The sequence below is a fragment of the Salvelinus sp. IW2-2015 genome, linkage group LG11 (genome assembly GCF_002910315.2).
Source record: "Salvelinus sp. IW2-2015 linkage group LG11, ASM291031v2, whole genome shotgun sequence".
Taxonomy (NCBI): Eukaryota; Metazoa; Chordata; class Actinopteri; order Salmoniformes; family Salmonidae; genus Salvelinus; species Salvelinus sp. IW2-2015.
In genome coordinates, this window is record NC_036851.1 from 39,996,966 (window position 1) to 40,006,182 (window position 9,217).

Here is a 9,217-nt window from a genome sequence, read left to right on the forward strand (position 1 = left end):
AATTTAGTGTTTACCATTTATTAATCTTCAACATATCCTCGGTTCTAAGAAGATGCCAAGTTTCGTGGCTCTGGCCTGTTAGAGGTACAACTCTTGAGGTGTCGCAAACAAAAAACCTCTCCATCTCGCTTCCCATGCGATTCAGCTCGCGCTCATGCACGTCTCTTAAGACGCTTACTCTCGTAATACGTGTCATCTCTCAGATCAAAAACAGATGATAAGACATATTCTCAAAAATTCTGCTGGCTAAGATTATAACAAGGATCTATACGCAGATGCTAGATTTTCATTAAAATGGAGGCTAATTTTTGCTATGTATGCTTCGCTGTAGCGACTTTCCAAGACTACTATCTCTAATCTATTTGATTCTATCATGTACAGCGGGTCACAAAGACCCAACGCTTCCTTATGATTACTTCGCGTCTCTTCGACAAACACATATCTGAATTCTACTATGCATATCAATAACACAACTACCCACTATTACCTTGACGGTATATGTTTTTTATTTAAATCGGAGCAAAAGAAAACTCTTCTGAATATCTAAACACTTCTGAAGTGGCCAGGATCCAAATTTAGGATGTCTATCTTAGTCATGGCCCTTAAAGCACATAGTGTGTTCTGACAAAAGCCGTCCATATAAGAGGTTATTTTCTCAGCCCAATAAAGTCATATCTCATCACAAATGTCTTGATTGGCAGAACTAGTCAAAGTTGATTTTAGTTCGATCCTCTACAGTGTATCTTAGTATCAGCTGACAGCAGACTACATGGAGTGCCGAGTGAACAACAAGACCTAAGGATAGGTGGTAACAGACTTAGCGCCTGAGTGTCCGGGACAGTGGTTAAAGACACCACCAGACACTGGAATATCCTAAACTAACTCCGTTTGTGCTAATGTATCCACTATACACTACTTCTATGTCACCTGAACTTTCTCCGCTACTAACACACGCTCTCATGTTTCTACAATTGATCACTTAGCAAGCGTACAGACTCTTTCTTCTCTTCCATTCGGTCACTCTGAAAACCGAGGAAGCACAGTCATATGGCGGTGCACACTTGACCCAGTCAACACTCAGCACTCTACCTCGTTTCGCCATTACCGGATGTAGGTGCACATACTACGCTCTGGTCTACGGTGTCACAATGTATTCTCAACAAACGACACATGAAGCGAGCGTGAGTGACACATGCACGCGCAATGCGAAATCTCAAAAAATTGATCATAGAGCTGCAGTTCAGTCACTATCACTATACTTCTTAAATACATACTACATTAGCACTGCTCTGCTGACAAAGACTAATCTACTACTATCCACTCGACATGAACGTCATTACCATTGTATATTGTGTATAAAACTTCATCGATACTTAATTCTTTCTTCCTTCTATGATTTCTATTGCACCGTTGATATTATAAGTGCATGATAGACATTCTTATACCTCGCTATCTTTAATGTTTGTTAATTGCTTCAACCTGTTATAGAGCTCAAGGATAGACTCGCAACTATTTCTGCATCTATGCGCATCTCGTTGTCTATAATAGTAATAGGTGGAATCGTATTCCCTACACATATCATCATTAAGTCATAGTGATGTCCTCCGCTGTGATGATCCGGATGCATAGTGACGTCGCAATCCTTATCCTTGTGTATACTCTTATTTAGTTAAGGTCTCACTTAAGTTGGAACACTCTCTTACAAATATGTGGTGATATTAAGTTCGCTCCTGTACTGTCTCTGAGCTACCATATATGCTAAATTATTAATGTTACTGTGAGGTAACAGAGGAGTATTTCCATCATCTTGTTATCTATATGATAGAGCTGCGTGTGCTGTGCGCGACTTGGATCCTCTCTTCCAGTACGCACTCAGAGAGTCGATTATCGTAAGGCCTTATGCAGTCAATCAAGTTAGTGTAGTTATACAACCCGCACTGTTGCCGTCGCAGTGCGCGGGAGACCCAGTGGAACACCGCTAAAGAGAACCTTGACTCCGAACCTCTAACGCTAGTACCAGATCGATACACGATGCGGTGCGCTGCAATTTATTCAAGATCACAAGATTGAGTGAGAGCCTCCTATAGCGTTGGAGAGATGCTCATTACGTACACAACCTTTGTCATAACCAGCTCAGGTGCCACGAGGCTACTAGGACTTGACAAATGAAGGTCAAGACAATGGACATTTGTTTAAGCAAACTCTAACTTAAAGTATAAATAAATAATAGGGTTAAACCAGATCCAATACAGTAAATATATAATCGACAGTAATCCTCGATGTGTGTGAAAAGACAGGGGGTATGTCGTCCTCTCCCTTTCAGTTCCGATTCATCTGTCAGAGGTCCAAGAGCGTTAGCTGAACACAGGCAGTAGATTATCATTGTGCTTTGGCTGTCATGAGTCTGTGGGAAAGTGGAACTTTTTCTCAGTTATATTTAAGTAATCGAGTATCGTGTCAGGCATACTCAATAAACTTCAAATAGAGTTGTCAAGGAAGTCTAAGTTGACTAAAAGTTAATAATTCTGCGAAGTTACATAGTTATTAATATCTTCTGTTAATTCCGTGCATAGTCCTTATGCTTGGGTGATGATAACACCAAACTCTGGTCAGAACCTACTGACTTCACTCCAGTAACTCGCGTACTATGTCGAGTTACAGCTGCCGTGCGGGTTCAGGTCGAAAAGCAGAAGAACAGGTCGTCAAGTGTAGTAGAGAACTTCGAAGCTCTAGTGGTTCTCTATATACTGGTCTCCAGTGCTTGAGACTATCTCCAGTTCTATACCATCTATGTTTTCCTGTGACGTCGCATCTAACTCCCTTTAGTCTCTTCCAATGAAGTAATATAAGAGCTATGAATTTTGTGCACTTTGTAACGTACAACTCCTGACATGCTACTTCGCTGTTTATAGCATATTATTTGTTTACTCTGTCCTGCAATTCACTTGCGCTAATTGTGGTCACACTTCGTGCGTGTGCGCCACGTCTATTAGTAAGCGACCCACTTCTCTGCTCCAACCATTTCTTTTGGTTATGTTTATATTTACTGCGACACTCAAAGTGCTAGCCGTGCGCTGAACGACTTGTCTCCTTAGCAGTATAGTGAGAAGATGACTATATAGCCCATCACGACGGACCCGCAGCCAAATCTATGAGATAAATTGAGAGACAAAGTCATGTTAGAACTACACCGCTATCCCCAGGTTGACATGCTATGTGTGACATTAAACACACTATTGTGAGGATCTCCAGTTAAGCTCCAAAGACTGACAAAAATCACTCGGCTAGATATAAGGAAGATAAAAACATTCTCCCTTACAGGCACAGGCACCCAAACCGGCTGCGCGAGTGCGCCATTGTGCAAAATTATTTTGCCCCCACACAAACGCAATTACGACACGCAGGTTAAAAATATCAACCTACAAGAGACGTCCTAGATGAGCGTAGGGATTCTCACTAGGTAATTTCGAGGGTACACATGTGCGAAGAAGATCACTGCTTCAAAGACGATCATGCATCTCCGTTGCCTTAGTTAGCGTGGTTGCTCGTTAGCATATCTAATGGCTTGCGTACTACTCCATAGTATGCGTGCTGTTCTCGCATTTCTATATCCTCTGTCCTGGACTCTGAAAACGATTGAGTATATTGTTATTTTAATGCACTGTAATGCACATCTAGAAGAGGTCTGCTCGTACTTACTACCAGGCACGCGGTAAACTACTAATATAATGATCTTTTATTTATAATGATGAAAAAACCAACACATATACAATTATCGCCGGTCTGCGAACCAAAATGCAGATTGCTCTACGCTTCATACTCTACATTTCACTATCCTATTGTTCAAATTATCTCTTCTCTTCGGACCACACCTCTCTTATCTTAATGTGACCTTGTATCTTTGGTTATCAACGTTTCAACTCAGCAAATTAGCGCCTGCATACGCAACACTGACTCGTTCGTCCCTGGTTCAGTCACCCCGAGTGCGAGTCTAAACCGATGCGGAAATGAGAACGGTGGTGTTGGATCCATTAGCATCTACTTTAATCTCCAAACTCGAGGCAACCCGGAAGTCAGAATAAGGCAAGCGCGTTAGCGCTCTCGCATTGCAAGAACATAATAGACTGATTCCTATATTCACAGCCACTCTGGCAACGCAGTGACAATCGGGCTCGGCTTCGCCGCTCAAGCAAATTCGATAGAGGTCGAAGGCCTGTCATAATTTTTATGCCTACACGTTTAGCTCGACTTTTCGCGGTCAGATCAGCGATAGAAGACGGATAAAAATGAGATGTGCCCCCAGGCAGCAGCACGTTGCTGATAGCAGATGCCCACACCAAAATTTAAATAAGAACTCGCACCTCGACAACTAAGCAGCGACAGAGAATGTCACATACAGACTAGACGACAGAGCCAACGGATGGTCTTGTCTTATATACACTACTGTCACGATTATTAAAACAAATATTCGCTGATTTGATATAGCGCCGTGGGTGCGTGCAGCCACTGAACATGAGATATGACTCATAGTCTCTACAGCCACATCCTTAGGTATATCACTGTTAACTACTTCCTTCTATGATTAGAATTGTGCACACTGATCGGATCTCCTTGTGTAGAATATTAGGTAGTCTGTTATGACCTAGTTTCCTCCGAGCTTTGACCAGTGCTCGCCTCACGGGATTAACTGTGTTACAGGTTGAATTGGATATATCATACATCGCTGAAGGGCTGAACTTAATTTTAACTCTGTGCTAGCTCCAAACAAATACACCTTGGGACATTTTGTTTATTACAGTCTAGTAACATTTATAATACCGCCCAGTTCTAGTGTATTCCATTGCTCCAGATTTTCAGGCTCATTTCTCTTAGCAAAACTCATACAGTTCACGAAAATGTTATACTATTGGTGTACAAACATAACAACAATAGGGTTAGCGCGATGAGATAACATCAATATTGCGTCCATGTTATCGCACATAATGCCTGTTGTGACTTATCAGGTTAATATTGCGATATTTAGTCATTGTGACATACCCCAGCAAACATATATTTTCAAATCTTAGAATAAAAACCTCAGAGTGACTGAGGAAATTTACCACAAATCCTACACTTATCGCCTAATTTACGAAACTGAAGTCAATTGAGGTGAACCTACTCAAAAATTGTTGCATAGGCACTGATAGTATTATAAAGGTATAGCAGTTGATCACTATAGCATATCTCACGATGACTCTCAGTGTGATGTGATGTGAGTTATATACATAGTTAAGTACAGTCTATACATATGGAGTAACGTAAAGGGGTGTATTATTATTACATTAAGGTTTGCATTAGTGTTATGCACTCAGTTGCTAAGTGTACGATATGTACTGATAGTTGTTAACAGAATTGACAAAAGGATATAGGTGCCATTTCACCCCTCCACTTAGGTCTCAGAAGGATTATCAGAGGGGCATAACGAGTCTGGAGAGTTGCTAACAACCAGTAATTAGAGGAGTACTACTGACTAGATCAATAGAAAATCCTAGAACACTGCAGAATTTGACTGAAGTGAGTTATAAGAGGATGCCATCATATTGACATGTTAAGGTAACCTTATCTGATTGAGACAACCAATGTTGACCCAGATGTAGAAGGGAGGCATTTTCTGTCCAACTACGGTTTTTGAATAGGTAGGTGTGCCGAGTTGGGTGTCTGCAGTTACTCTAGCTACCGTAATTACCCATAGCCAATCAAAGGATATCCACATTCCAACTTCACCGTTGTGCTCACGAAGTATAGACAGTCTCATTACAATTTTGTCTATTCACTCACGAAAGATGTGTGTGTGATGGCGAGGTAAGAACAGTCAGAGTATGGCCCTGGGTTACGATGTAGATAATGTGGCGTATAGTGCAGAGGTGTTTCCCATGCTATAACGTTCGTCCTGCCTGCTAAAGAGCAATTCGTCAGTGCATGTGGAACACCCGACCATATCGTGTCGAGAAGTGAGCCGGGGAGTGTAGACGTACACGGGTGACAATGTCCTGTCTAGTGATGGAGGTGTCGTGCGTGAATTAGCCTCATAACATAGGTGGCGTTCGGTTGGCGCAAACAGAGCCGCATTACGGTGGTAGGCAGACAGCGGCGCTATGGGCGAGAGCGTACCACGGTGTCAATTCAGGCGCCGCAAAACGCTATATACATGTGGATGATCACATTGCTGGCTTGACACGGGCACTCTTGGTGACACTGGAACGCAATTAGAGCAGGAGGATGTGAGAGCTGATGCTGCTTCAGTGTTGCCACAGGCGGTGATTTACGGCGTGGCAGGTCAAACACTCGCACTAACACGTCCATCGAGAATGGTCAAGCTACGTGTGGGCAGAGCAGTTTGGCGTACCAGCGTATACAGCCCGGAACAGGAATGCTCTCGAGGCATCGGTAGAAGTGTTTATTCCAGCACACAACTGGCGAAGCAAGGACGCATCTACATTCTCGCGCAGCCACTGCGCCATAGCTGCATAATGTTCTTGCGCATTTCAACATTGAGCATAGTGATATGAGAACAGACCAGTATTCAAATGATATGCTCTATTGTTGAAAAAATGTGATTACATTGGATTTGCTAATGTATTTGTAAAAGGTATATGTGATGTTTAAATATCAGATGAGAAATGAATAAGAGGTTTAATTCATGTGACAAATGGTCATATTTATGGAGTTACATTTTAATAATATTAGGGCCTATCTTTATTTGGCAATTTTCTCAAAATGACCATTGTTGCCCCTTGCGCCAATTCATTTTTCTCAGGTCTTCAAAGGAATGTAATTTCCATTATTTTACACACATGTTCTTAGGTTCTTATAAGTTAGATTTTTACAGAGCTTCTTTCTTTTTCTTTTTTATATATCTTTGCGTTTGGATTTTAAAATGTCATTTTATGTGTAATATATGTAAAAATCATAGCATGTCAACATTGTGAAGTGTTAGAAAAAAAAAAAATCCATGAAATGACAATATTTTGATAAACTGATCAGTAAAGTGTGACCGATTGAGTGTTCTAATCCACAATAAACAAAAAAAAAGCAATGTGGTTGAAAAACGTATTCTCGTAATATGCAAATTAGGCATGATTTAAGGAGGGTTTGGGCCTCATTTGCACATTTACATTTTTAAATAACATTAAAACTGTGTAATACGATAATATATTGTATTCAGCTATACTTTCAACTGGTAAGTTTCAGTCTGATGAGAGTAAAGGAAAAACACTTTAGCTGTGGTCCCTGGACTTAATTGTCACCCTATAACAAGGTCCATGCTGTACTATTCCACTACAGTTGAAGTCGGAAGTTTACAAACACTTAGGTTGGAGTCTTAAAATCGTTTTTCAACCACCACAATTTTCTTGTTAACAACTATAGTTTTGGCAAGTGTTAGGACCTACTTACTTTGTGCAGACACAAGTACATTTTCCAACAATTGTTTACTAAAATTTTCACTTTATTTCACGTTGACACAATCCATGGACAGAGTTTAGCATACATCTAAGAGATGAATCTCGGGCGCGCTTCACAGCGTTGGAACAATTCCCAGAAAATGTGTACTCGGTGCTGAGAAGGATTGCTGGTTGAGGGACCAAGTCTACAGGATTAATGAAGCTTCTGGTATACAGAATAGGCAGAGCTCGCTGAGTAACCCGTTGTGATAGAATGTTATTTCCCACGCGGCCCTACTTCAAACTACCTCGTCGCGATTGATTTAGCTTGAAAGTGCATGGAAGACACTCGTCAAACGGTACAATTAGAGACAAGTCAGCAAAATATACAATATTGTCATCACCTCCACGAAGTCGTTTGGTGTACATCCTTGGGCGAGTCATAGGTTCCGAGAACGTCCTAGAGGGGTACACTAGTTCGATTCCTTAAACACACGTACGTGTACGGAAGTAGTCCCTCACCTACCCACCATGGACAGCCAGCGACAGCTCCGTTTATGACCGGCTGAAGAGATGGCGAAGACCAGCGTCTCCCTGCTCCTTTACGAGCTTATGGACGTACTTTGGTCCGCAATAGCTCACAGCCTCAATCGCTCAGAGACAGCTGCAGAAGAGCCCTGTGGAAGTGCATGGAGAAACCAGAAGTCACAAAGATACCTCCGAGTAACTGGAGTCCACCAGGTTAAAACGGATCCCCGCTGAGATGTGTATCGACATAACCTTGAAAGGCCGCTCACAAGGAAGAAGCGCACTGCTCAAAACCCCATAAAAAAGAACTCAGGTTTGCAGACATGCACACGGGGTCACACACAAGTATCAGTTACACTTGTTGCAGAACAAAAAGTCACCTCAGGTTGAATGGAAGACCTAGAAAAGATGGAACTTTGTCTCTGAGGGACCAACAGCAGAGGAGCACCACTCATTTATGTTTGCGAGACAAAAATCGAGCAGGTATGGTGAGGCTATAGCAGGGCCGAAAAGAACACAGAGTCAAGCAACCGTGAAAGCTACTGCGCGGGCGTACACATCACGGGGATAGGCAAGCCTATCTGTGGGTTGTTGGCGGTCGAATCGCTCTCCATAGCTCGCACGTGATGACAGTAGCGACGCTCTACCAAAATAGATGGCATCATGAGGAGCAGGCGCACTGCCTATAAGTTGCGAGCTCAATAGTATCTGAGAGAACAGAATTCAGTTCAGGACGCTTAAAGCCATGATTAAGCCAACTCAATACGAGATACTATCCCATAAAGATGGACAAATGTGCGACCAAATTATCAAAGTGGTTCGCGTCAAGAACTGCGGGATTCATAACGCGACACGAGAAGTTGATATCGCTATCATGGCATGCTCGGCCTACATCAGCAAGCACCCGGAACATCAATCCCGTTATGAGAAATTGTGGCTCGGTGCAGAGGAACTGAAAAAGGCGAGTTGAGTGCTGGATGCGACACGCGCCGATTCACACAAACCTGGACGCCAAGTTACAATCACCAGCGGCTCTGTCCCAGAACGGAGACTAATCGGGCACCCGAAAAGTTCCACCAAGGTGGAGTTAGTGGCGAATTGTATGGACAGAAGGTCCTATCCCAAGAAACGTGACTTACACAACGTCTCTGAAAACCAATTCTTAAAGGCGCATACATCCTTCCACACATCATTAATGTGGTATTGCCTAGAAAGCTCTCTAACCACTGGGAATGTGATGAAAGAAATAAAAGCTGAAATAATATTCT